Source organism: Tenrec ecaudatus, chromosome 14 (genome assembly GCF_050624435.1).
Source record: "Tenrec ecaudatus isolate mTenEca1 chromosome 14, mTenEca1.hap1, whole genome shotgun sequence".
Taxonomy (NCBI): Eukaryota; Metazoa; Chordata; class Mammalia; order Afrosoricida; family Tenrecidae; genus Tenrec; species Tenrec ecaudatus.
The window spans coordinates 106,527,579-106,554,492 of NC_134543.1; the positions used below are offsets into that span (position 1 = coordinate 106,527,579).

The 26,914-nt window shown below is 46.6% G+C and overlaps 1 protein-coding gene across 1 annotated transcript in view; it reads left to right on the top strand.

Moving 5' to 3' along the window:
• The first annotated feature begins 15,348 nt into the window (after positions 1–15,348).
• The window catches only part of SQOR (sulfide quinone oxidoreductase), a 64,322-nt gene continuing 52,756 nt past the window's right edge, over positions 15,349–26,914 (top strand). The window contains exon 1 of the mRNA XM_075530497.1: positions 15,349–15,480. The gene's annotated coding sequence lies outside the window, so the exon portion shown is untranslated. The remainder of the gene's footprint in view (positions 15,481–26,914) is intronic.

A 26,914-nucleotide genomic window follows, 5' to 3' on the forward strand; every position in this document is an offset into this window, starting at 1 on the left:
TTTTTCATCCCTTCCTTGTGGCCCTTCTGAGAGGGACTGTCCAATTATCTTACAAGTGGGTTTGGGGTCTCTACTACATGCCCCTTCACATCAATTTGGTTGCTTGTTTTTAACTTCTGATACCTATTCTGATACCTATTCCTGTTGACACTTCATCATCATACAGGCTGGTGTGCTTCTTCCATGTGAACTTTGTTGGTTCCTTGCTAGAGAGCTGCTTGTTTAACTATGAGCCTTTAAGACCCCAGGCACTATACCTTTTAATAACTGGGCACCATCAGTTTTCTTCACCACATTTGCTTATGCACCTTTTGTCTTCAGAAATCGGGAGAGGAAGGTATTATACAATGTTGCATTATTAGAACAAATAATCCTTGAACTGAGGTAAGATTTAAGTAGAGGCCCAAAGTCCATCTGCTTCCTTGTTACATTTACCTATATTTATATACATATATAAATACACATATTTTTTTCTTTCCTTCTACCCTACTATTATTTTTACCTGTTGTTCACCTCTCAGTAACTCCTTTCAAATACAATTCAATTGATTAAACGACTAGAAAAGCTACATCTTTCTCATCAATTTTAGAACACAGTGTTTCCCTGTTGGCTCCCTGCTCACTTGCCCCACCCCTCCCGTGGCCCTGCTAATCCTGCATATTTTTTGTAGTTAAACCAAAAAGAATAAACATACAAGACTAACAGGGATCCTGACATAGAGCAGATTAAGCTCTCTGTTAGAAGGATATACTATGTGCCATCAACCCAGTCCCCCTTTCTTCCAGATAGCTGCATATCCCAGGTCCCATTTGCCTAACAACTCATACACCCTTTTAGTCTTCAGCATTTGTGTCCAAAAGGCGAGCATCCTAAATGTCCTCATTGCTATTCCTCGCCAGGTATGGGGCAGTTTAGTGCCTCCCCTCACCCCCATTATGCCTGTAGACTTTCAGTGGCTCCCATGTGAGTAACCCACCACCAGTTCAGATGGGGTGCCACGTGCTGCCCCTTGAGTGTCAGAAGTCTACAATTGGGATTTCTCAGGGACTTGGTGGCTTCACTCCCATTACTGGTCTATTCCATTTTCCTCTTGGTTTGTCCCCATGTGGGTGGGTCAGACCAGCTGCTCTCCCTGAATTAAATCTTCAGAGCTGTCCTCTGCAGCACTGTCATCTAGGGAGTGGACATTCCTCCTTGAGCTGAGGCCAACCCTGCAGTCACCTCCGGGAATGAGCTCTGAGCAGGAACATCGTCCTCAAGGATTGGCACACTGGAATGAGGTCTAATCTTGCTTCTCCTTTCCTGTGGAGATATAAACAATAACCTCCCCCTTGGATTGGTTAGGTTCCTGACACCCTGTTGCTGTCATTTTTCTTCCTCTGTGGGCCTTTTAGCACAGGAGCTATCTGCATCTGTTTTTGATGACATATGAATCATTGGGTTTAGTCTGGCTCATGTCAGAATATCTGGTCCTCAGCCCAGGCATTGTGTGTTGTGTGTATCTTCCTTTATGCATGTTCTGCAGTTTAAACTTATCTCAGTGAACTCAAGTTGTACTTGACCTTTTGTGTTTAGCTAACCACTCTGCATAATGTCCCCAACTTTTCCACAACGAGGCATGCATTTTCCCCTCTAGGTGACCACAGAGCAACTCATTCTGGGTTAGTGCACCCAGTTGTGTCACCTGGGAAGGTTGTCTTTGGTCCCAGTGAATTTTTTTTGTAAAAGCAATTTGGCTTAAACCTCATTTTTTGTCTTGGCCTATTTAAGAGAACAGCATGCAGCTATGAAATTTTGTTTCCTGCTCAGGAGAAGTGCTGCAGAAATGGTGGTGGTATTGAGCACAGCCTGGAAGAACAGCACTATGGGAAAAACTCAAGTGTATGAGTGGTTTTCTTGTTTGAAAAAGGTAAAATGTCAAACCTAGTTCTAAGGAAATCTGTCAACTTCCCGAACAGACAAAAATGTCAACAAAATTCATGACCATGTGCTTGAAGCTGATGAAGGACCATTGAAGAGATTGGGAGGTTATCAGGTCAAACTGTTAATCAAACTTTCTCCTTAGAGGTTCTGCAAAGATAGCATAATAGTGTGCGACAAAAACAGCCTGTTTTCTGGAAGAGTGGGGATTGGTCTTGCCACCACCACAATGCACCTCACGCAGCCATCTCAGGTGTACCAGTTTTTGGCAAAAAAAACCAACCAGCATGCCCCACTCACCAAAGTCACCCAGCTCCTTTTGAATTCTTTTTGTTCCCGTGAATAAAGAGGGACACGATAGGACAGCTATTTGACAATGTAGAAGAAGTGAGGAAAAAACAAGGGAGGTTGTGGCAGTTACATAATCTGTCAACTTGAGCGAAGATGTGGAGTATAGCCTGTCAATCAGGTCATAGTCACTGATGCGTCTGTGTGGGCATGACCTCCTGAGGATTCTAGGAATGCTTGTCTTCCTCTCGAGATGGAACACACACTATTTCACCTTCCTAATGACAAGGCACATGGAGCCATGCTGATGGCAGCCAGAGCCCTGGAGATGCTCCCACTGCCACTGGATCCACAAGACCTTCCACCTATAGGCCTGTGATCTTCCTGCATTCAGCATCATTGCATGGGTTGTGTGAGTCTAACAGGAATTTATAGACTGGTATCGGATATATGAATTAATATTAGATTTATGAACTTGATCTGGACTGGGCTGAGATGTTTTTTTTTAATATTACAATTACTCTTTGATATAAAAGTCTCTTACACACATATGAGTGTCCCTGGATTTGCTTCTCTAGTGAACCCTGACAGTCTCAGAAGTGGTGCCAGCCATCCAAACAAATGCGTTTGAAAAATGTTTCCAAGAATGGAATCACAGATTTGACAAATATATTACATGTAACGGAGAGTACTTAGAAAGTGATAAGGTTGTTTTGTAAAAAAAATTTAAATAGCTTTGAAAAAAAAATCTGGATTTTTTTGGGGGCACCCTCATATCTATCAGGCTGAGTTTTCAGATTGTAGTATTTAGTTCTGTAGCCTCTTTGTTAAGCATCTTTCCCATTGATCTGTCTTTCTTGGAGTGAGGTGGATAGAAGTCCCCCCCCTATGATTGTCAAAACTGATTTATTTTTCCACCCTTTGAAGGATTTGGCTGATGAATTTTGTGGGTCTCTTGCTGGGCATGTGTTTGTTATGCTCACTGGCTCTTGGTCTACTACTCCCTTAAGCATTATATAGTGTCCATACTTATCTCTTGTTATGTCCTGCCCCTTGAGATTGATTTTGTCAGAGTGTAGAATGGCAACTTCTGCTTTTTAGATTGCCATTCACTTGATATACTTTTCACCATCTTTTGATCCTCAACCGGCTTTTTGTCTGTGAGCTTGAGATTTGTCTCTTGTAGACAACAAATTGATAGGTTTTGTTTCCTAATCCAGTCTGCCAATCTTTGTCTTTTAATAAGTGAGTTTAGACCATAGGCATTCAGAGTAATGCTACCCAACTGGATTTTTTTGCTGCCATCTTGGACATTTTGTGTTAGCTATTTTCCTACATCCGTCCTTAGCTGTGTTTTGGGTATGAATGGGGGATTTGTTCTTGCCTTCTTTTCTCCACTGGGTCACAGAGGTCTTGGGCATTGCTCTCAGTGCTATGACTTTTGGATGACATATCCCTATGTGGTGGTTTCATGTTTGTGTTCTGTAGATGTTGGTCTTCTGTCCAAAGTGAGTTGGAGAGTGATTTTTGTAGTGCTTGATTCTTTTTAACTTATTCTCTAATTTTTTCCTTATCTGAGAAAACTTTTACCTCCCCTTCTATTTTTTTAGAGAGTTTGGTGGGATAGAAGTTTCTTGGGTTTCAGTTACCCTATTTCAACTGTTGGAAGATACTACTCCATTTTGTACTCTTATTCATGGTTTTTGTTGATAAGTTTGAACATATTTTTATCTGATTACCCTTGTAGCTAGCTGCATTTTTTTTTCTCTAGCTGCTTTTATGATTTTCTCCTTTACCTCAAATTTGGGTAATTTGACTACTCTATTCCTTAGTGTGTTCTTCTTGGGATTCATTCTAGTTGGTGTCCTCTCTACTTGCTGGATGATTGTTGAATCCTCCTGTATTATATTGGGGAAGTTTTCTTCCAGTAATTCCCTTGTTATTTTGTCTGTTTTTTTTCTTCATTATGTCTTGCTCTGGTATCCCAATTATTCGAACATTGTTTCTCTTCACATCATTACTCATTGTTCTCAAGTTTTCTTCAGCTTCTTTAATTATCTTGCTTGATTGTATTTCACATTGGTTGAATTCTGTGTGGGTCACTTTAAGATTACTGATTCTGTTCTCCGCTCCTACCACCCTGTTGGTGATGTCTTTTACCATGTTCTTTGTTTCTGCTGCATCATCCCTTAATGTTTGTATTTCCTTTTGGTATGTGGACTCTATCCTCTTTATGATTTCATCCTTTTTCTGCATCGATTCCCTTATAGCATGTATGACTGAGAAGAATTCTGAAGATTCATTTCTGTGGTGGTTCAAAGTCTGCTTCTTCTATGCCCATTGCTAGGTTCAGGACCTCCTCGGCCATTGTGTTTGTTTCTCTTGCTTTCTTGTAGTGGCTGCGGATGTTGTCTACATGTTATTTTGATAGAGCTGGTGCCATTTGCCCAGGAGTCCAGGAGCCCTGTGTTTTCTTTCCAGAGTCTAGTAAGAATGATTTTAAGGACTACCTGGAGCCAGCTGCACAGTGGGGTCAAGCTGTGTCTCTATCTCCCTTGGGTTGATTCTCTCCCTAGACACCAATGGTTGTCTATTTAGAGTGCCGATGGCTCTCTCAGGTAGCATGGGTGGGGCGATGGGGGGCAGTGAGGGTGGTGCTGGGCAGGCCAATTGTACACAACATGGGCCTGCACTCACGGACCACAGGGTGGAAGGTGGGAGGAGGGAGCTACTCAGGGGACATGAGCACAGGCTGGCCACAGGTGCCTATCATGAACAGCAGCATCATGCTGGTTTTCAGCAGCAAGGGAGGCACTGGGCATGCCAATTGCAAGCAGGCAGACCAGCATTCATGGGCTGCAGCAGATCAGGGAGTGACTCGGGACCTAGGCACAAGCTGGGCACTGGTTGGAGCAGCCACTCCAGGCCAGTCTCAAGCAGCAAGGGAGGCACTGGGTCAGCTGAAGGCATGCCGGTGGACTATCATTCACGGGCCTCAGGTGGGGAGGGATCAATGTAGGGGACCTAGGCTCAGAAGTTTATGGGGATCTGTATTTAGTTGGTAAGTTGGTGAATAGGTTTGAGGCAATGCTTTTTAATCATTAAATCCCTAATCCTCACTGTGCACAAAATAGGAAATTTTACTTTGTTTTTATTTTGGGTAAATATGGTTAATATTTTTATATGTTCATTCAGATTAACCAATATTTCAGACTTTTTCTATTGCTAGCTTATTCATCATTTTGCTTTTCTGAGTTCTGATACAACAGTCTCCAGGTGAGATTAAATTTGTTTTTAAAGTGAGAAAGAAAGGAAGGAAGTAGCCAAGGATTAGTTTAACAGGAAAAGCAATGAAAGAAAAATTAGGTAAAATTTGGGGAGTGTATAGTCTTAATGTTGTATAATTTGCCTCTACTTTCATATTTCCATCACAACAGTTACACAGCAATGGAGACAGAATTCATGATGGAAGGGTTTATTAAAGATGCTAACAAGTTGCAAGGCCACTGAGAAATGCTCAGAGTTGTTTCCCAGGACATATTAGTTTCATGCCTGCTAATAAATTCCCAAAGGGCATTAGCGCTGAGTCTCAACTTGTAGGCATTCAGCTCGCCCTTCAGTCAGTAGTAAGTCTACCTACCCGGATTAAGTGTCCAGAGGCACCCTACTCCAGTAAATCTCAGGACAGAGGCACTTAGCTCTGCTTCCAGGGACCACCAAGCCCAACTTCCCTAATTATGTTTGCAGAGGCCCCCACTCTGCAAACCAGCCTCCTACACAAAACCACTCAACTGGCTCCATGGGGTGGGAAGTCCATCACTCTGCTCCATGCTCTGGCTCCTGGTTCTGCTGCTGCTCCTTTGGTGATATAGATAGTATATTTGATGGTATATTATCTGGACTCAAGAGGTTCATTGCACAGGGTTCTCGGATCCAGAGGACATGCTCCACTCATGGTTTTTGCTAATAATGAGACCCCTCATCATGCTTCTCAGAGGGCTCATTTATACACAGCAGGATGTCACTCCTGGGAATCCTGTCCCCAATTACAGATAAAGCCTGTCAGTATCTTCCCTTACCTTCTTACCAGACCCATGATGGGAGATGCCATTTGGTGGGAGGTAGAGGCTTTGGCTAGAAGAGCCACCTTAAATTCCCCACCCCTGCAGGGATGGTAAGAGGTGGTACCATCACTCATCAGTCAGATTGTCACACTAACGGTAGCTTGTGCGTTGCTATGATTCTAGAATGGTGGACCAGTTTTGGTGGAGCTACCTGGCTAAGAGAGATTAGGTAGAAATACCTGGCAATCTACTGAAAAGTCTCTGGATCCATATTGTCCAATAATGTTCATTTTGGACCAATGAACCCGAAGATGCTGCAGGACCAAGCAGTGTTTCATTCTGTTGTACTGGGGTCATCCTGAGTCAGAACTGACTCGCTGGCAGCTGACAACACCCGGGGGCAGTATTTGAGGAAAGAAAAGTATTAAGGACAAAAGTCATGATGGAATGGAAGGGTAATCTCTCCGTGCAACCTCAGTGAGGGAGGCTGTCGACAAGCATGTCAAGATTAATAAATTAATAAAAACCCACCAAGTTTAGGATAAAATTAATGAACGATTGCTCCCTATTATCACTTCATCATAAATCCGAGGGGAAAATGGTAGCTTTTCATTCTAGTTTAGACATTGAGTATAGACCTAATATGTTGCAGGTGGGCCTCCCATGCTCATATTCAGATAAGGATGGGCCTGAAAAACACTCGTAAGTATATATGAGAGCTGCTTACTCTGACTACTTACTCTGCGTGGCTTTTATCAATCCATTGGAAAAGATAGTCAAAAGGTGTGAGGAATATTTTGTGTATGGGAATACTAAGACACATTGTATCACAAAATAGAGGATGGTTACATCATTGCACAAGTGCCAAACCACGGAGACTCATGGCCCAGTCAAGCTGACACAGCCATCACAATCAATGTTGGTGTAGTCTTGCACCTGTTGTCAATGCTGAAGTCTGACACCAATGCCCAAATAATTGGATAGTGAAAATCTTAAACCATTGTTGGAAGTGGAATGTCAGATGATGAGTTAGATGATAGGTAGAGAATAGGCCTAATTACACTTGTGAGTCTGTGAATTTTGAGATCTTGAACAAATCACTTACACCCTATGTGTGATTTTCACTGCTTCGAATCCTTAGTTGTATTGCCCGTTGGACAGCTGCTCATTCTTTGCAACTCGAATGTCACCTCTTTATGGCTTTCCTTACCCCTCTCCCAGAAGAATTTCTCATTTTCTGTTTTCCTATAGTACTTCTGAATACATCCGCCTTAGGGTTTCCAATTAGCTTTGTTTTCCTCAGATATTAGCTCAAACCTCACTGCCATGAGTCGATTCCAACTTATAGTGATTCCATAGGGCAGGGTATCACTGCTCCCCTGGACTTCTGAGATGGTAACTCTTTATAGGAATAGAAAGCCTCATCTTTCTCACTAAGAGAAGCTTAACCCACTATGCCACCAAGGCTGATTCAATCTCTGCTTCCATGCCTAATTGCACTAAAACTTAGTGATAGGTTCCAAGGCCTTGGGACTAAAATGAGCTTGGAGATGATGAGTGAACAGAGAAAAATCGATGATACATACCCCACTGAGAGTTATTCTTTTCATTAATAGTTTCAGGGGAAAGGTGGACAGCTGACTCAAAACAAGTGAGCACTAAAAAAGTTAAAGAAACATTAAAAAATGGATGGGATAATACTGCCATCTAGTGGTCCTCTTGGTCCATGGATTTTAGTACCTGTTTCAATTGGTTTGTTCAAGACAATGACCTATCTGCGATCACCAAGTTTATTCCGGGACCCTTAAAGTTTCTTAGATAAGTAAGAATTTTCCACATGGCATGAACTTTTGCTTAAACTGTGAGATATTTGAAAGTACTCTATCTTAAAAATGTTTTAAAAAGTACTCTATCTGAAACATTTGATAAGGTAAAAACTTCATTTTTCTAACTTTCCTAGTCTTCCAGTTTGATGCTATTGAGGTTTTTGGTTTTGTTTCTTCTCCTTTAGTCATAGTCAATCGATCTATAATCATCAATCAGGCTCCGAATCTTCTAACTAAAACATTCCAGGTTAAAGATCTTGCTGTTACCAAAGTCCATGGAAGTTCTGTGGTTTTATTCAAGTGACCCTGGTATGTAGGGATCTGGGATGGACCCCTGGCCCAAGGGCAGCCCACCCACGGGCAGGGAACAGTTGGCCTGGCAGGAAAACATCTGTCTAAATGGAGCCAGAGGGTCTCATTGGTCTAGTCAATTGCTTGTCAATTTTTGTCTTGTGAGTTTGCATCAGGACTTTCATAGAGAATCAGCCCTTTAGTGATGGAAGGAGATGAGAGAAGACATACTGAAGTAGACGGAATGTTAGGTGGGAGATTTAGGTACATTTGAACTTTGGCTGGAGGAAGAGCAAGATAAGCAGACCCCTCGAGATGCTTTGGATCTTGATGGATCTTCTTGTTCAAGACTCATGAGACCTGGTGCTGGACTCTTCTTGGGCTTGTAGAGGGCTGCACGTTGAGCTGCCAACCACAAGGCCTTCAGTTCAAACCTACCAGCTGCTCCTTGGGAGGCAGATGAGGCGGTCTGCTTTCCTAACGATTTAAAGTCACAGAAACTAAAAGGGGCAGGTCTACTCTGGCCTTATAGGGTCGCTATGCGTCTGAATCAACTCAATAGCAATGAGTTTTATGGGATTCGGCGACTGGATTACACTTCTTATTTTTCACATTTCCACAAACTTATTTTTTTACCATACCACCTTCTGCTCCCTGCCTCTCCCATTTAGTAGAGCTAACCTTAAGAAACATATGTGGCAGCTAGATCTTCTTGCATTCGTGTTTTTCTTGAGGCCCCTCTAGCATATTATGTTTTTCAGAGTGTTTTAATATGAGGGGGCATTCCATTTGTGGAATGGAAATAAAAAATTAAAAAGAATGGAAAAGAAACTGGAATTTTTCTGCAAACATTTTGAATCTCCCTTGTATGGTTTATCTAGTTTACTTTTAAAGACACTATGTAGGAACCAAACTCATCGCCATCTAGTCGATTCCGACTTGTAGCCCTTGTGGCACTGTGGTTATATGTTGGCTGCGTTCTGCGAGGTCGGCGGTTTGAAACTACTCACGTCTGCCTGTAAAATGTTAGTCTCAGAAACCCACAGGGGCTGGTCTTCCCTGTCCTCCAGGGTCACTATGAGTCAGTATTGACTCCATGGCAAAGTGTTTGGTTTGGGTTTATGTAGGAACTTAAGGAGCCCTGGGGACGCAGTTGTTAAAACACAGCTGTGAACCGAAAGGTCAGTAGTTTAAATCCACCAGGCACTCCAAGGGAGAAAAATGAGGTTGTCTGCTTCTATAAAGATTTAGAGCCTTGAGAACCCTCATGGGGCAGTTCTATTTTGCCATAGGGTCACTATGAGTCAGAATTGGCTCCAGCGAATAGGTTCGGTTAGGTATGTAGTAGTTTATGTATTTTTATGTCTGCTCATCCAAGAATTCATGGGAAAAGATGCCGATGAGCTGCACCAGATTCAGTTCTACTTTCAGATCCATGCCTTTGTTTCATTTGTTGGATTTTCCTCTTGTTTTATCCATTTCTTTGCTTTCAGCAGTCTTGTTTCTGACAGACTTTTTAACTCCAGATCCACTTCCGGTTTCTTCCCAAACCTAAATGTTACAGTTGCAGTTCTTAAGCACCTTGTGACTTGTGTAGTCACAATAGAGCTCCAGTAGGAGCTGCCCATCAGAATGTCTGACTTCTCACTGGGAAGTTAGAGAAACGCCCAAACCAGGAAGGGAGAGATCGGTTTCCTGAATAGTAGGTGTGCCTCATCAATTGGTAGAAATTAAATTTAACTCCAAACTCACTTCCACTAGCCAATGCTGATTCTTCATGACCCTATAAGGCCAGGAAAGAACCCTGTGAGGGCCCAAGACTGTAACTTTTTACTGGAGTAGAAAGCCCCACCTTTCTCCTGCTAAGCGGCTGGTAGTTTTGAACTGTTGACCTTGTGGATCATAGTCCAACACGAAACCACTATGCCACCAGGGCTCCTCAAATTCTAACGAAGTATCAAAAATGGTCTCTTTCCTTTTTCTTCTCTCTCTCTGTTTTCATTGTCTAGACTCTTTCACTTTATCACTGCTTTAGGGCTGATCGATATGAACTGATGTTAACAGGAAACGCTAAGCTCGTGAGGCAGAGGGAGGATTAGTCTCCTGCTGGCCACCTTGCCCAGCTGAGAAGAAGGACAGCTTATACTTCGGTGTATCTCAGTTAGACAAAGCCAGACCGACAGGTTACCTGTGCCACACTGAGCTTGAGACAAGATGGGGACCGTAATGTGTCATAACCTGGGAAAAACCTGAAGAAAACGGTTTCTCACTGAAATCAAAAGAATGTGTGGCAGTTACATAATCTATATAATTTGAGGAAGGGGTGGGGTCTATCCTGTCAATCGGTTCGCAGCTCGATGACCTCATTTGAAGGCGTGACAGATAAGTAACTCACTGGAGGCCAGACACCCACTCTCTGTGCTACACATTGCTGTTGACAAGCCACATGGAGCTACGCTGATGGAGCCAGAAACCTGAGATGGAGGATCCACGTGGAGACCCATATCAGTGCTGAGATGCTTCTACCGCCACTGGATCCACAAGACTTTCTACTCACTGGTGGCTGTGATCTTCCTGTATTCGGTGTCATTGCATGTGTTGTGTGAGTCTGAAGAAGAATTTATGGACTGGTATCAGACATATAGGCTAATGTAGGACTTATGGACTTGATCTGGACTGGGCTGGGCTGTTTTCTTAATATATAATTACTTTTTCTATGAAACTCTTTCTGGTACACAAATGCATGTCCAGGAATTTGTTTCTCTAGCCATCCAGACTAACCCAGACCGTGAAATTCTTTTCTTACCCTTCTGGGAATCAGGCGATGCCAAGCCTCGCTCTCCGATTTGAATTCAATCATTCAGACAGTCTGACCTGACATGCAACTGAACAAACCTCCATCAAACATCTCATCCACAGCTTTATGCTGCGGGCTCTACACCCATTGCCAAGAGTCCATTCCAGCTCACGGGGACCTGACAGGATGCAGTTGAAATGCCCCCTGGTGTTTCCAAGGCTGCGGTCTGTAGGGACGCTGATGGCCACACCTTTGTCCCCTAGACCAATGTTGGCGCCATTGGCCTTTGGGTTGCCAGCCCAAGGGCTTCACCCCTGTGCCATGAGCCGCCCCGGGTATGTGTTTTAGGGGGGCTACAGCAGAAAAGGAGAAATAAGAGACAGAACTGAACAATAACTGAGTATGTACTATTGCTTTACATGAAATATGTTATTCAATTCTTGTAGCAACCCTATGAGGGAGGCCCTTTTTGTCCACCTCATGAGGAAGTGGAAGCTTTATGAGGTGGGAGGTGAATGTTCACAGTCACACAGTCGGTAAGTGGCAGCACAGCATTATGACCCAGGGCACACACACACCCTCCCACTCTCTGAGAGGGTACTTTTTCCTTATTGTCATCCTCTGGAAATCCCCGTCCATGTTTACAGTGCCAACTGCAGGAGGTGTGTACTGCTGCCACCCTTTTACAGAGGAAGAAACCGAGGCACATTGAGCCCGAGGACCTACCTCGCTCAGGATTGCACCAGTGTGCTTAGAAGACCCTCCGTGAGATGCACAGACGCCGTGGCTGCCACGGTGGGTTCAGATCGGACAAGGGCGGGGATGACACAGGACCAGGCAGTGTGTCATTCATTCCGTTGTACACACGGCCGCGGAGATTCTGAGTCGAAGCCAACTTCCTGACCCCGAAGAACAGCAGCAAAGTCGTGGAGATGGGAGTTGATTCTTGTGAAAAACCCAAAGCTACCATTTTCCAGGGGAACTTTTCTTGGCCTGGAGACCCTGGGTACGGAGATAGCAATAGGCCTGAGGAACTTGACATTTAATCTCCTGATCCAACTGTACCTGAGAAGGCTACCTAGCTTGATGGCGCTATTTTATGTACGAACCCCCTTCATTCAGCCTGAACTGGGTGGGAGAAACCCGAGCTTCCCAGTCAGGGGACATAAACATTTGGGGGATCCTGAGTCACCTGGAGATTTCACTAAAACGAAGATTCTGATCCCATCCATCTGGGGTGGGAACGCCCATCCACAGCAGGACGCTGAACTGGAACAAGCTAGTTCGAAGCCCTGCAATAGGGAGCCTCCTGGGAAAGCTGCCTTGAACTCTTTGACCCCTCTCGTCCGCCCCACAAAATCAACTGCCCCCTCCACCGAAAACCAAAAAAGCCAAACCCCACTGCCATCAAGTCCACTTACACCCAGAGCTGCCCCGCACCCCGTCCACCTGTAGTAGGACAGTGTTTCTGAGTCTGTACATCTTCTTGGGAGCACGCAGCCTCATCTGTGAGTTTGAGCCCCTGACCTTGCGGTGAACGGCCCAAGCCTAATGTGCAGCTCCCCAAATTCTAGGTAAACCTCGCAGGCCCGGAACTCTCTGGGTCAAAGTCAGCTACTCTGAGACTGGACAGGGTGAGCTCTGCCCTTGAGAAGACAAGGGTGCTGGGAAAGGCAGGCGAAGGGTAAAGCTGTGGAGAGAACCCAGCCACCCAGGAAGTCCACACCCATAGGAGAGAAAGCTCCTGTTCATGTTGCCTCCCTGCCACGGAGCTCCAGCTTCCTGGCACCTCCTCGTGTGGGGCCTCACAGCTAGGAAGGGAAGCCAGAGTTTCTTGCTGAGCATTTGAGTTGCTTTCAGGAGTAAATGTGGAGCATGGGCTGATGGGCTGTTTAAATAATAATAATACGAGTCCCACCAATTCACCTGCTTGGAGTGACAGTACTGCGGCCAAACTGTCATCAGATGGGATGTGTCTGCCCTTTGGCCACTTTACCGCCTGGGCCTTAGAAGATGAGTCTCTAGGTTGGTGACGTCACCTTCTTGGAATGTGGGAGCGGGGAAAGAGATTACTTCTCAGGATAGATGCTCCTTTTACTTCCTGGATATAATAGCAAGGAGAGACAAAAGGAGGCGAGGCATGTATTGGTCACACTGCCCCTCTGCACTCTGCCCAGGAGCCCTCTCATTCAACTGACTCACCGGCCCCTTTGTCCCAGGGGAAGGGAGGTGCCATCTTCAATAGCAGCTTGTGCCACCCTACAAGTCAGACCTGTTATAAAAGATACAGACCGACTTCCAAAGGAAGCTATGTTCCCACCCACCTGAATCCTCCACTTAATCCACACGCCAGTTAGGAGAACACGACGCCACACCTCCAGCTACAGAGCACAGCTGCCCAGCCCTCCTCGCTCCTTCTGCACAGAAACCCTTTCTATAAGGACCTCCTAGGATCCCTGGTGGCCTGGTGGGTTACACAGTGAATGGCTAACCAAAGAGTCAGCAGTTTGAAACCACCAGCTCTTTTGCAGAATAAAGACGAGGCTTTCTACTCCTGTACAGACTGGCAGTGTCAGAAACCCACAGGGCAGCTCGACTCTGTACTTTTGTTAGTCTGGGTACTTTAGAGAAACAAATCCACAGAAACTCATGTATAAGAGAGAGTTTTATATAAAGGGTAAGTGCACATCAAGAAAATATTCCAACCCAGTGCTGCCCAAGCCCACAAGTCCAACATTAACCCATTTGCCCGACACCAATCCACAAAGTCCTCCTCCATCTTACAAAGCACATGCAGTGATGCCGACTGCAGGAGGAAAGCCGAGTCAGTGAACGTGTAAGCATCTCAGTGCTGGCAGGGGTCTCCACATGGCTGCTCCAGCACCCAGGGCTGCATCGGGGTAGGTCCATGGGGCTTCTCCTTGGGGATGTCTTGCAGGAAGTGAGCCTTGCCAGCTGAAGCAGGGAACTGCACCCTGGTCCAACCACCGCAAAGCAACAGACATGAGAACAAGAAAGGCGAGGATCACCGAGCCATTTATCTCTCCGCCCTTCAATTAACCCTACCTGTGTTTATGAGCCAGGTTGGCACAAGAAACTAACTACCTCAGTCCTGTAGGGTTGGGATGAGTCGGAATTGCCTCCAGGGCGGTGAGTTGGGTTTGGTTGGAGAGAATGGCTGACCTTGCCAGGAAATGGCTCCGTTCCTGAGACACGTGGGGCTTCCCTGATGTCCATTTTTGGCTTCTTGTTGTTCTGTGCCATCATAGGACCCTGTGAACAACAGAATGAAGCACTGCCCTGTCCTGCTCCATCCTCACAAATGTTCCTGTGCTTGAGGCCATTGTGGCAGCCACTATGTCAATCTAGCGTTAGGACCTTTCGCTTAGGGACAACTCATTGATGCTGCGCAAACTGCTGGGCAGTCTAGGGTGCTTCCATCCTGCTGTCCCACCCGCTCTTCTTCACTGAGGTCAGATGTGCATTGCAGATGGATCATCTTGGCTGTTTCTTGGCTTCGTTAAAGAACTGTTGTTGTTATTGTTGTCAGGTGCCATCAAGTCGGGTCTCACTCAGGGACCTTATGTACAACCCACGGAAACACTGCTGGGTCCCGGGCCATCCTCATCATTGTCCGTATGTCCGTGGTTGCGGCCACTGTGTCAGTCCATCTTATCACAACACACTGCTAAGGATTTAATTGTGGCCTCTGAGCCGAGTGTAAACTGGACTCGGTCAGGCCACAAGCACACTACACTTTGCATTTGTAGCTGTCCAGGTCTCAACAATTTTACCACTGATGTGATCAGCCCCTTCGAATGAACCCGCAGTAAGCGCAGGATGGACCCCAGCAAACTCGGCAGCGCCCCACCTCCACTGTCCCCCGCGCCTGGCCTAAGGGACACGGTTGGCACCCAGGGGACAGGAGCGTCAGGTGGCCTCCGCTGACGCTCGAGGGAGCCAGGCGGCGCTCCAGGGCGCGAGGGGCAGGGGCCAGTCCCCGTGCGCAGCGCACCGCGCCCACTGGACCCGCGACCCGGGCTCGGTCCTCGGAGCGCACTGCGAGCGCGCCCAGTCTGCACTTGGCCATGGGGCTAAGCCGGCCAGGCCGGGGCGGGGCCGGCGGCGGGACCTTCCGGGACATTTCGGGGGTGGGGTGGAGGGTGGGGACAGTCCCGCTCTCCCCGCCCCCAGTCTCCGCCCGGGCGGGCCCCAGCTAGGCAGGGTGGCCCGCGTCCCGCCTGGCAGCTGCTGCTGCGCCAACGCTGTGGCCTGAGGCTCTGCTCGCCCCTGGGTAAGAGGCACCTGAGTGGATCGGGCCCGGGGCTGGAGAAGGGGGCGGGGGCGGGAAGGGGGCCCCGCTGCTGGGCTCCGCAGATCCGCTCCCCGCGCTCCAGCCTGCTCCTACATTCCGTCCCAGCCGGGGACACGCAGTCCGTGCTGCCCAGGGCTCTTTAGGGCGTCTCTTCCCTCGCCCTGAAGAGTGTATCGGGGTCCTGGGCGCCGGAAAAGCGAAGGGTGGCTGGTGGTGTGGAAGGGCGTCCTCCGTTTGGGGGGATGTCTGGAGGCTCGCGCTCCTGGACTGTGCCCCTCAGCAGGAAGGGGCGCCCGACCCCCGAGGGGCAGGGACCAGTGACGGCTTGCTGACTCCCAGGGGTGCCCCAGAGCCAGATGGGTGCGGAAAGGGCCCTCTGATGACCTCACCACTGGGTTCCCGGCCCCTTCTCTCACTCCGGGCCCTGCTTTTCCTGGACGGAGCGCGCCCTTGTCTGTGCTGCCCCGGGCCTGAGTGCAGGGTCCCACCGTTTCTGTGTGCCATTGTACCCCTTTGCCAAGGAGCTTGGTGGTGCAGTGGTTAAAACGCTGGACTGCTGGCAGGTCCGCAGCCACTCTGTGGGAGAAAGAGGTAACGGTCTGCTCCCACGAGGATTCATGGGAACCTTCCATGGCAGTTCCACTGGGTCACTGCGTCCCAATCCACTCATGGAAAGTAGGGGATTTACCCCTGCGGCAGCTCAGTGAGGATGAAGGGTCCCTTCTCAGAACAATGCTTCTAAAGGTACAAAGTAAGAGACAGAGTATTAGAAAGGAAACGAATTCCCAGACACCTGTCAAATATTAAAACAATTTGTGTGTGCGCACAGTAATATGTGCTTTTTTACTAACGCATTCAATCACAAGATTTGGTTATATTTAATATCTATCGTGGTTTTAAAGTACTAGACAACCGAAAGAATCAGTCAAGGTATAGACAACACCTTTAACCGGATAGGAAAGTGATGGAGGTTCCTATTGGTGGCAAAGTTGCAGGGAGGGCAGAAACAACTGTGGTTGGCTACCTGTATTCACAGTTGAAGAAGACTTACATTTCAGTTAGAGATGGCTGAAAACAAAGATGTAACTTTTTCCCCCTCCAAGTTCATGGCTCCAGGTTAAGAACTGTTGATACTGGAAAAGGCACAGGAAATGAGGTGCTTGTGGCTTCCGTGGACTGGAAGCACAACTTGAAGTTTGAACTTTGAACCTCTTTGTTGTACAATGAGGCTCAGGCACACAGCCCGGCTCCTGGCCCAAGGGGTGAAGTAAACCGTTGATTGGAATTTATTTTCCTCATTCAACCGAAAACGCATGGCCTTTTCCACTGTATGGCGATCCCGACACTAATGTGTACACAATGAATACGTGGATTCGAGAGGGTTGCTTGTGACTGTATCCAAACACCGAAAGTCATCAAGGAGACAGATGGTAGTTTGAAAAATGACTATGTTTAATCTGTGGGCTTTCTTTTATTTTTGGCCGTCTGAAGAGATAGGCAAACATATCTGGAGTTGGAGCTCTTGAGCTGTCAGCCCAAGGCCACGGGTCTGGTGTCCATCAGGGAAAACGAAAGTAGTGAGAGGGGACCAGCATTCCGCAGCAGAACAGTTTTCTTCTCTTGCCTGTGTCGAGACTTGTTAATCCGATGTGTTGTAACTCAGGAAATGACTTACAAGGGCTGGACACAGACCTTTGTGGGCACAAATGCATGCTCATCTTTTCTCTTTACCCTCTCCTGCCCCGCAGCCCACTGTGTGCCTCTGCTCTGACCCTGCCAATGTGGTCCATAGCAGCGGGGTGGGTGGAGGTGGTGGTGGTGGGTGGGTGGGTGAGGATGCGTGGAGAGGAAGAGTTGACACTAGGTTCCTAGAAACTACCCAGTTTAATCTTGAAGCCAGCCAGTTGCTTCTTCATGTCCAGCCCGAGAAATCTATGTAAACACAGTTGACAAGTAGAGGAAGGAAAGTAGATCGAGCCAAGCATCCCTTTAGTGCCAAATTAGGACAAGAGAAAAGGAGAGGGCTTTGTGAAACACAGGAAGTTTAGGACGTAGTGCAGGGCAGCGATCTGGCCCCCGGGTGGCACAAAGGTTGGCAGTCCAAACATGCCTAGTCATAGCACGGAAGAAAGGCCCAGCAACCAGCGTGTAGCTAAGAACATCTGTGGAGTGGTTCTATTCTGTAACACATGGTTTGCCATGAGTCAGAATTGTGTCAAGGGCAATAGCTTCTGGGGTGATGCCTTTAACCTTGGGAAGGGCAAATTGCTATGAGCCACGTTTCCAACATGCCCATCCCTTGCTTGTAAAGGTCCCTCCTTCCCTCTATCCTAACCTTCCCAGAAGAACATTACACACTCCTAATACAGACATTCCGACTAGATAGATTGACACCGTGGGCGTGGCAATGGGCTCAAACGTAATGACAGTTGGGAGGATGGCAGAGGACCGGGTGGTGTGCAAAGGGTTGCTATGAGTTGGAACCAACTTGACGGCACTTCACAAGCACAGGCCAACATTCTGTACGGATGATCCCTGTGATCCTGTCTGAGGTCATAGAAGCCTTATTCAACTCGGTCTCCTGTAAAACTAACTTGTCATCGTTAGTAAATGATCTGGGTTATCTGTGGTGCTTTATAAATGCCTGGTGAGTGATGGTGACAATGGTCATCCTTAAGCACCACATACCTGTTCTGTGCTGTCAGGTCACTTCCAGCTCATGACGACCCCATCGGCTGCTCTAGGCTCTGATCTGCGCGTATGCAGATCGCCTGACTTTGCCTCCTTCAGGGTTGATGGGTGGATTTGAACCTCTCAGTTAGTAGCGAAGCCCCTTAAGCCTTGTGCTACCTTGGACCTACTCCTTTTTAATCTGGAACATTTCCTTCTATCTGGCTGCTCCAGGCCTTTCCACCTGAATGAAGAATACATACATATTTATCCCGGGCCCAGTTCTTGATTTGTGGAATCAAAGCCCGTGGTGATTAGACTTCTGTGTTTCCTCAGGGATGTGATCTAAAGGCAGTCCTTGGTGTCCCCAGAGGAGAACGAGGTGTTTGAACAGTCTCCTTGTTTTACAGCATATGTTGTGAGGGCTCCCTAAGAAAGTGTGTCTAGTAGACATGGTTTGGGGTCTCTGTGAGCATGTAAATGGCATTGGTCCGAGGGCCTTTCCATGCTTAAGCCACCTGGAGTTGGATATGGATCATGAACCTTTCACGGGCTAGGCAGTCAAACCCACGCGGTAAGTCACAGGATAGGAGGGGTCCTTAGGATCAACTCCACACACCCATTTCTAGTATGCTCTAGAAATGGACGAAAAAGTGGCTCAGTTGCTTGTCCATCTTCTTACTTTTCCTCACATATGAAATGGGAGATACTAAAGTCCCCCCTCAGGTTGTGGTGAGGAATTCTGTGCAGTGCAAAGAACAGCAAGCTGTCAACTAATGACTTTAAAAAAATGTTGCTGTTGATACTTTTATTCTGCCTCTGCCATGGTCTGGGAACTCGGGGGAAGAGAATGGGAGGCGTGGTCACCATTCTGACGATGCCCTAGGTCTATCGTTCTTATGTTCCATGTCCCTTTGTCATTCATTGGCCCAATATGTCACCCAAAATAAAAAATATCAAACTCATTGCCATTGAGTTGCTGTCCTACCCATATAGGAAAGGGTAGAACTGCCCCTGTGGGTTTCTGAGACTGTCAGTCTTTAGAGCAGTAGACAGCCCCATCTTTCTCCTGCAGAGCTGCTGGTTGTTTTGAACTGCAGATCTTGCGGTTAGCAACCTTGTGTGTAACCGCTACACCATCAGAGCTCCTTGCACTACGTCACAGCTCGGCTTAATCTAAAGCAGTGGTTCTCAGCCTTCAACCTTCCTAATGCTGCGACCCGTTCATACAGTTCTTCATGTTGTGGTGACCCCCCAACCATAAAATTATTTCCGTTGCCACTTCAAAGCTGTAATTTTGCTACTGCTATGAATCAGGCACCCCCTGTGAAAGGCTCTTTCGACCTCCAAAGGGGTTGCGACCCACAGGTTGAGAACCGCGGAAGAGTTAGAAGAATAAATATTCCCATTTGAGTACCTACTTGTGGAACTTTCATCTTATTTATAGAACCCCAGTTTTAGAGGTGGAAGGGCCCTTTGAAGTTTCCCAGATCAATCCTTTCTTCCATCAAAGAAGAATACGTGGTACTACCTGCGATATGCATTCAGGTCTCCTGATTTTTGACACTCCCGTAGACAAGGCTGTGCTGCCAAGATAACTGTGCCGGTTTTTTGGACATATTAACAACATATGTTATTGGAGAACCCGGGACACCTGTTACCGACCCTCACCTCCTTCTGTCCAAGCCATTAGAAGGTGGCATTTCGCCAACCATTTCCAAACAACAGATGTGCCCAACTTTTAATTAAAGAGTCTTTTCCCCCCCTACTGGATTCCAAGGAATAATGGACCTGAGTAATGGGCCAGTCCCCTGATTATAATCAGACTCCACATTCAGAGGTTATTTTCATGTGAGACTCTGAGCAGGAACTCCAATGCTCCTGAAGCTGAGGACCTATTGTGTTGTGATCTTTTAACAGAGCCAGGAAACCAAAGGCTTAAGTTGAGCCCTGGTGTGAGAGAGCATTCATTCCATGTCCGGCTCCCTTCTCCAGGACAGGCATATTCAGACTTTAATAGAATCCTGAAATACACTTGGCTAAAAGTCAACGGTGAAAGATGGAATTGAAGGGAAGCCAAGGTGTGCGTCCTTATTGTAGAAAATTTAAGAGATCCAGCTCCCCTTGGCAAAAGCTAGAAGAGCAATGAGGCTTTCCCCTCCTATAAAAAATTCAGTCAAAACCATGAATTTCAGTTGCAATCAATCCAGTGGATTGACTTACCATTTTTATTCTGTGCATCTAGTGTGTAAATATATTCCTTCTGTATATTTTTAATTTTCTGCTTGGAAATGGCGTTGATTTGGTGAAATTGTCAGTCCTATCTCATCATCATGCATTCTCAATGGTAAAGTACGTATTCTATGAAAAATTCATTGACTTCTGAAAAGAAAATTAAGTGTTCCCAATGTGATCCCTAAAGAATCAGGGAAACATTTATTTAGTAAAATGTTTATTGAGGTAAGAAAACAGACCAAGTCAAGCCAAGCCAAAACAACCATGCCTTTCAGTTGATTTCTTCTCACAGTGAAATTTCTTAGTCCGGCTCTTCTGCCCACCTTGCTGTAGCCACCCCCAGATGATTGGGTAAGTCTGTGCAAACAGGGGGTGTGTAACCCTAATAAAGGCCAGTTTTCATTGCCACTCCCCTGGCTATCGGGATGAGTCCTCTGGCTAGCAAGAGAGAAATCCCAGGACTTTTGGAAGAAGAACCATCCGTGTAGCAAGTTTGAGATTCCTATTTGTTGTCTGAAGTGGTGGAGGCTTTGTTCAGGAGACTTCAAGGCAGAACAGAGAACCAGCACTGCGACTGGGAGGCAGAGGAGCCACTGGCTTCCTGGCTCATGGAGGCAGAGGACAACATGGCTGCACTGAGACCATGAGACTGGGAGGCAGAGGAGCGGGCTGGCTTGCTGGCCCATGGAGGCAGAGGACCACATGGCTGCGAGGCTGAAGACCAGATTAGGAACTGGGCTGCTGGCTGAGGAGAGGAGCTGCTGAGGACAAATGACTGTAGCCTTCATATTTTCTGATTCTGTGAACGTCCTGAGCAAACCTCTTCATCATGAGTAGTTCTGTGAGTTGTGTGTGGCCATTGCCGGGAGTTGTTCAAGTTGGTATCAGAATAGGGTAAAGAAAGCTGGAAGGCGGAGGCCGCCTCTCTGACCTCTGCTTTGTGACAATAAGAAAGAAGCCAGAGGAGGTTAGAAATGGCCCCCACGCTGCTCTGTGCAGAGACCCTATACGACCTAGTAGAACTGCCCCAATGGATTTCCAGGCTATCAACCATTTCAGCAGCAGACTGCCACAGCTCTTTAACGGAGCAGTTTTGAACCACCAGACTCTGACCCACGAATCCTCTGCTAAGTAGCTGAGTGCTGAACCGCTGCACTACAAGGGCTCCTTACACAAGCCTAAGGTCATTTGTAGGGCGTTTCTCAGAAGTGAGTGGAAGGAGCCACGGATTGATGGGCAGAGTGCCCATGACCAACTCATAGAGCTGTTGCTGCTATGTTAATTCGTCAATAAGGTTCCACAGCGTTTCAGGGCAGGGCGACCTTCTGGAAGCCTTTCTTCCAAGCTGTAAATCACCAACCTGGTTAGGAGCTGGTAGAACACTTCACCATTTGAGCCACCCAGGGAGTCCCACAGCACGACTAGTATTAGGAACTCTTTATCAGAAACCCTGTAAAGACAGTTCCTACAATTCACCCCTAAATCGGCAGGGAACTAAAGGACTCAACGGGACTCCCAAACTTGACTTGTCAGATCATGTGGACAATTGCTCTAACCTCCGGTCGCTTAGTCCTGACCCACTGCTCGTCCAATGGCCCGTACCACAGAGCTTAATATTTAAACAAATGTCTGGTCTTTTCACAGCCCTGTCAGTAGAGATCTCATATTACTCTGCGGTGTTCTAGTTTCTTTATTTGGTAATAATATAGTAACCCAGGCCCTGGTGACTCAGGGCACTGCTGGCGCTGCCATTACTCAAGAGGAGGTGTGGCAAGAGGAAGGGCACAGCATTCAAACACTCATGTGGTTTCAAGGGAGGGCTCATTTCCTTCTCTGCTCCTTGAGTAATACGATCTGGTTACTCAAGCCACCATCTCGTTCTTATAACCCTCTGAGCGAGGTCATCGTTTATATATATATGTACATAAAAATTGCATTGATTGCACACATTTCATCAGCATATGTCTCGTCATGCTTTAATTTCCATTTCCATTTCTTAGACCCGGCCCTCACGGGTACCCGACTCTCTGGTCATCTGCTTGGTCTTTTCCTGGTGGGACAGTGCTTAGTTGCTAGCCAAAAGGTCAGCAGTTCAAAACCACCAGCTGCTCCACAGGAGGAAGTGGTGGTAGCCTGCATCTGTAAAGATCAGAGCCGTGGGAAGTCTATGAGTTCATCCCGCTCTGTCCTGGAGAGACTCGTCAGCCACCCATCTGTCTCCTTGAAGTGAGCACTCAAATGTGTTGACTTCCACTGAATGGCCCCCACTCATCCTCTCAGTTTCTCCCAGGAGGTTTTTCTATGACAGCGGTTTCATTCAGAACCTCCAGGGATTCTCCTGGCCGTTAGCAGGAACCACCAAGTCAAATACATACAAAAGTTGCTGAACAGATCACGTAAATGGATGACAGGATTGAGGGGAGCGGGAACCTTGTACGGAAGCCCTGCTGGTGCACTGGTTAAGCGTTGGGCTGTGGGAGAAAGACTGGGCTTTCTATCCTGCAAAGAGTTACTGCCTTGGAAACCCCAGGCCACAGTGACTCACCCTTGACTCAATGGCAGTGAGTTTGGTTTGGGTCTGGAACCTTGTGCAAGTTTGAGATGAGCCCTGGCTCCTCAGCTCCAGCCAAGGATCTGCCGTGGAAGAATGTGGACACGGGGTTGTCAGAGGGGCCAAAGCCTGGGAGATCGCCAGTGTTTTTGCTGTTGGCAACTAATTAAAAGCAGCAGCAGCAGCAGCAGCAACAACAACAGCAACCGTCTGGACTGTATGTGACCTGCAGATCGCTGCTTTGTGACCCTTAGGTAGGATTGCGATGGTCTGGGCTTAAATTTGCAGCGTTACCAAGATATGCCTGTGCAATCTTATTTCTTCCTCTCCCAGTGCACATGTGCCCTGGGCCGCTCTCCTGGTCCACACTCATGCAACCCTCATCGCACGAACTCTCAGTCCCAAACTTCACACCCATCTGACCCAAAGTAGTCCAAACAAGCTTTTGTATCGAATCCTCCATTTCTGCTCACAGACGGCCAACTCTCTTTTCTCCCAGAGGCCTGTCCTACCTCTCACCCAATCATTCTTTCCTCCCGAATCTCTCTCGTCTTCCAATCTTTGTTTGCATTTCTAATGTTGGCACCCACTTCAGGCCTCTATCAAAAGGCCCTGGATCACTGCAATAACTTCCGACCCAGCTTCCCACACTTCCTTATCTTCTCTCCAAAGTACCGTATATCCTCGTGTACAAGCCGAGTGTTTCAGCACGTTTTTAATGCAGCTTTTTTGGTGGTAAAATTAGGTGCCTCAACTGATATTCGGGCCGGCTTATACTCAAGTATATACGTAACTTGCTCTCGGACACCCGATTCATTTTAAAGTTGCCTCATTGTTCAATTGCTTCCTAGAACTTTCCTCCTCCATTTGTTCTTCTCCCCCCCCCCCCCACCAGCTCTCTCTCTCCCTCCCTTTCTCCTATATTCCGTTCTCTGGCATGGTGTCTATAATCTGACTGAGCTCTTTCTTCTTGTCTAGTTCTCTCAGCATCAGTCAAATCTGGTTGTTGTTCAATTTCCCAACCCACCGTAGCCGTCAGCTGCGGGTGAAACAGTTGGCATACTCAAACAACGCCGTGTAGGACACTTGAATAAAGTGGTGATTTATCAAGGTGTGGGCAGGGTTAAGGGAAACAAACTAAGGGCCGTGAAGCCTGTTGGGGCAGGAGAACCAAGTACGGTTACGAAGAAAAGGCTGTAGCCGAGGAGCAGACCACCCCACAGGAATGTGTAGAGCCAGTAAAACGATGTACGTGTTAGTTTCCCACTGCCACTGAGACACACGTCCGCATTCTCGGTGACTTAGGCAATGCAAGCGTATTTCACAGTTCTGTAGTTCAGAAGTTGGGTACGAGTCTCACCAGGTTAAGGTCAAGGCGATGACATGGCTGCATCCCATCTGGCTTCACAAGCGGAGAGTCTGTTTTCTTTTCCTCTTCAGTTTCCAGAGGCTGCCCTCATCCTTGGCCTCCTTTCTGTTTCCCAAATCAACAACTTTGCTTCACTCTGACCATTTATCGATAGCCCTATCTCCCTCGGATGACAGCAGGAAAAGGGTCTTCCTTTTAAAGGACTCTGTGATGACATTGGGTCTCTCGGCCAAATGTAGGTCCGTTCTCCCAAGGTTCCTAATTTTATCATACCTGTAAAGTCCTTTTTGCCATGTAAGGTGTGTTAGTCCGGGTAGACTAGAGAAACAAATCCATAGAAACGCATATGTGAATAAGAGATAGTTTTATATAAAGGGTAATTGTACATTGAGAAAGCATCCCAGCTCAGTCCAGATTAAGTCCACAATTCCAATTATTGGCCCATATGTCCGATACCAATCTATAAAGTCCTCTTCTAACTCATGAAATGCAGGCAGTGACTCCGAATGCAGGACGGTCACAGGCCAGTGGGTAGAAAGTCTTGTGGATCCAGTGGCGGTGTTAAGCATCTTGGCACTGGCAGGGGATCTCCACATGGCTCCTCCAGTTCCCAGGGAACTGGGTCTATCGGCGTGGTGCCATGTGTCTTGTCAGTAGAGTGTCTCCAAGGGAGTGAGCCAAGAGAGAAAAGAATTCTGGAGTTCCCAGAATTCTCATGAGGAGGCCAGGCCCACAAAGAAGCCTCATTGGTTACATCTTAATTGACAGGTCAGACACCCCTTCACTCATAATCTTCTCAAATTGACACCAGATTATGTAACTACCACAGTATCCTTCCAAAACACAATGGTGGAGTAGCCATAGGGCAGCAGCATTGACATTCCGGCTTGAAAAAAAAATAAATAAAAGAGAAAATAAAAGAAAAAGGAGTCACTGGTCTCAAGAATTAAAAAATACATCAATTGTAGAATTATAAGAAGAAATTGTCAAATTCGCAAATGGTTGAAGATTTTAGCATACTTCTTTCTGAAAGTGATACATCAAGCAGTGACAATGAATAGTAAATAATAAAAGTATTTGGCATTATAATTAACCCTTTGATGTAAGGGATGTGCATAAAGCTTTGAGTTAGAAATCAGAAAAAATTCCGTATGAAATTTGTGTTAGGATGTGTGAAATGGAACACATGTTGAAATTGGCTTCATAATAGAGGTAAAACAAAAGAATTAAAATACACAGTTGGGAGACCTTTAAAAGGCCTCAAGGCCTGGGAACAGTTTGTACTGTTCTTGTCGGTGCCTCTTGGCTTGTGGGTCTGTCTGTTGGACACCCCTTAATTTTGAATGCAATCTAGCATGTTTTTGCACCCAAGTAGTTTGATCCACCTATTTTCTGTCAGTAGGAAGTCAGAGGTCCAATACTTCTCCTTTGAGGAAATGAGTAGCTGACCTCACGCTGCCCATCTTCTAAGCGCGAACTGGTGTCTTCCATTGACCGAGCGCACTTGGAAGACAGAGGGCAAAGGAGGCCTGTGTTTCTGCGGATGCAAAACTCTCAAGACTCGTGTGGGCCTCCTTTGTATGTTACAGAGATGCGCTGCAGATAAGAGGTCTCTCCTAGAAAATAGCTAAGTTTGCTAATGCTAATTTTGGCTTTTGCTGACATGGCGGAGGAGGTCTATGAGTCACAAGTTTTTCCCTTCAAAGATCCTTGACTATATCTCAGAGTTCTCACTTTTTGATATTTCCGAGTTATTAGCAAAAGATGTACCACTATCGTTAGCCTCTTCTCTAGAGCACACTTTCTTCATGCTTACTTCTTAATTTTTAACACATTTTACAGTCTGGGTAGGCTGAACATGTCCCCCAGTTATCAAGTCCTAGTTCCTTTTTGTTGTTGTTTTGTTGACCTTAATTTATCTCTTCTCTTGCATTGACCTAAAAGCAACCAGGAGAAAGCAGGCCACAACACTGCTTCTTGGGTGAATAGCTGGTTCCATCACTTACCAGTTCTGCTTTCTACATAATGGAAGCATCCAATTCTGCTGCACGTTCTGCCACCATATCACTGGGATCTCTTTCCAGGATAGTCCTCATGTCCTTCATTTCCTCCTGAGTGCTCACCACAGCGCCTTTCACATCGGGCACATAATTCTGCTAATTGTCTGTTCATTACAATATAAGTGTATTCACCAACGTGATTTCTGTTTGCTCGACCATGCTCCTCGCTTTTCTCAGTCATTCCTAACACTTTAATTAATAGCCACACTTTTACTAACAGTTTGTTCAAGGCAATCTAGTTTTTATTTTTAAACAACTAGTTTTTTCTTATGCTTGTCCACTGCCCTATCTCAGGCATGACCCAAAGCAAAAGAAAAAAAAAAACAAAACATTAGGAAGGAGTACTCTTCTGATTTCTCTGAGCGCCTGCTCACACTTCCTAGCGGCCAAACCCAGAAAGTGGGCTGAACCTAGGAGCCAGAGGGTGACTTCTCAGGGCCTGAGTTGGGCAGAAAAGAGTCTGGGCTGTATGGAGATCTATGGGACAAGTAGAGACTAGCTGGCAGAATCGTAATAAAAAAAAATCTG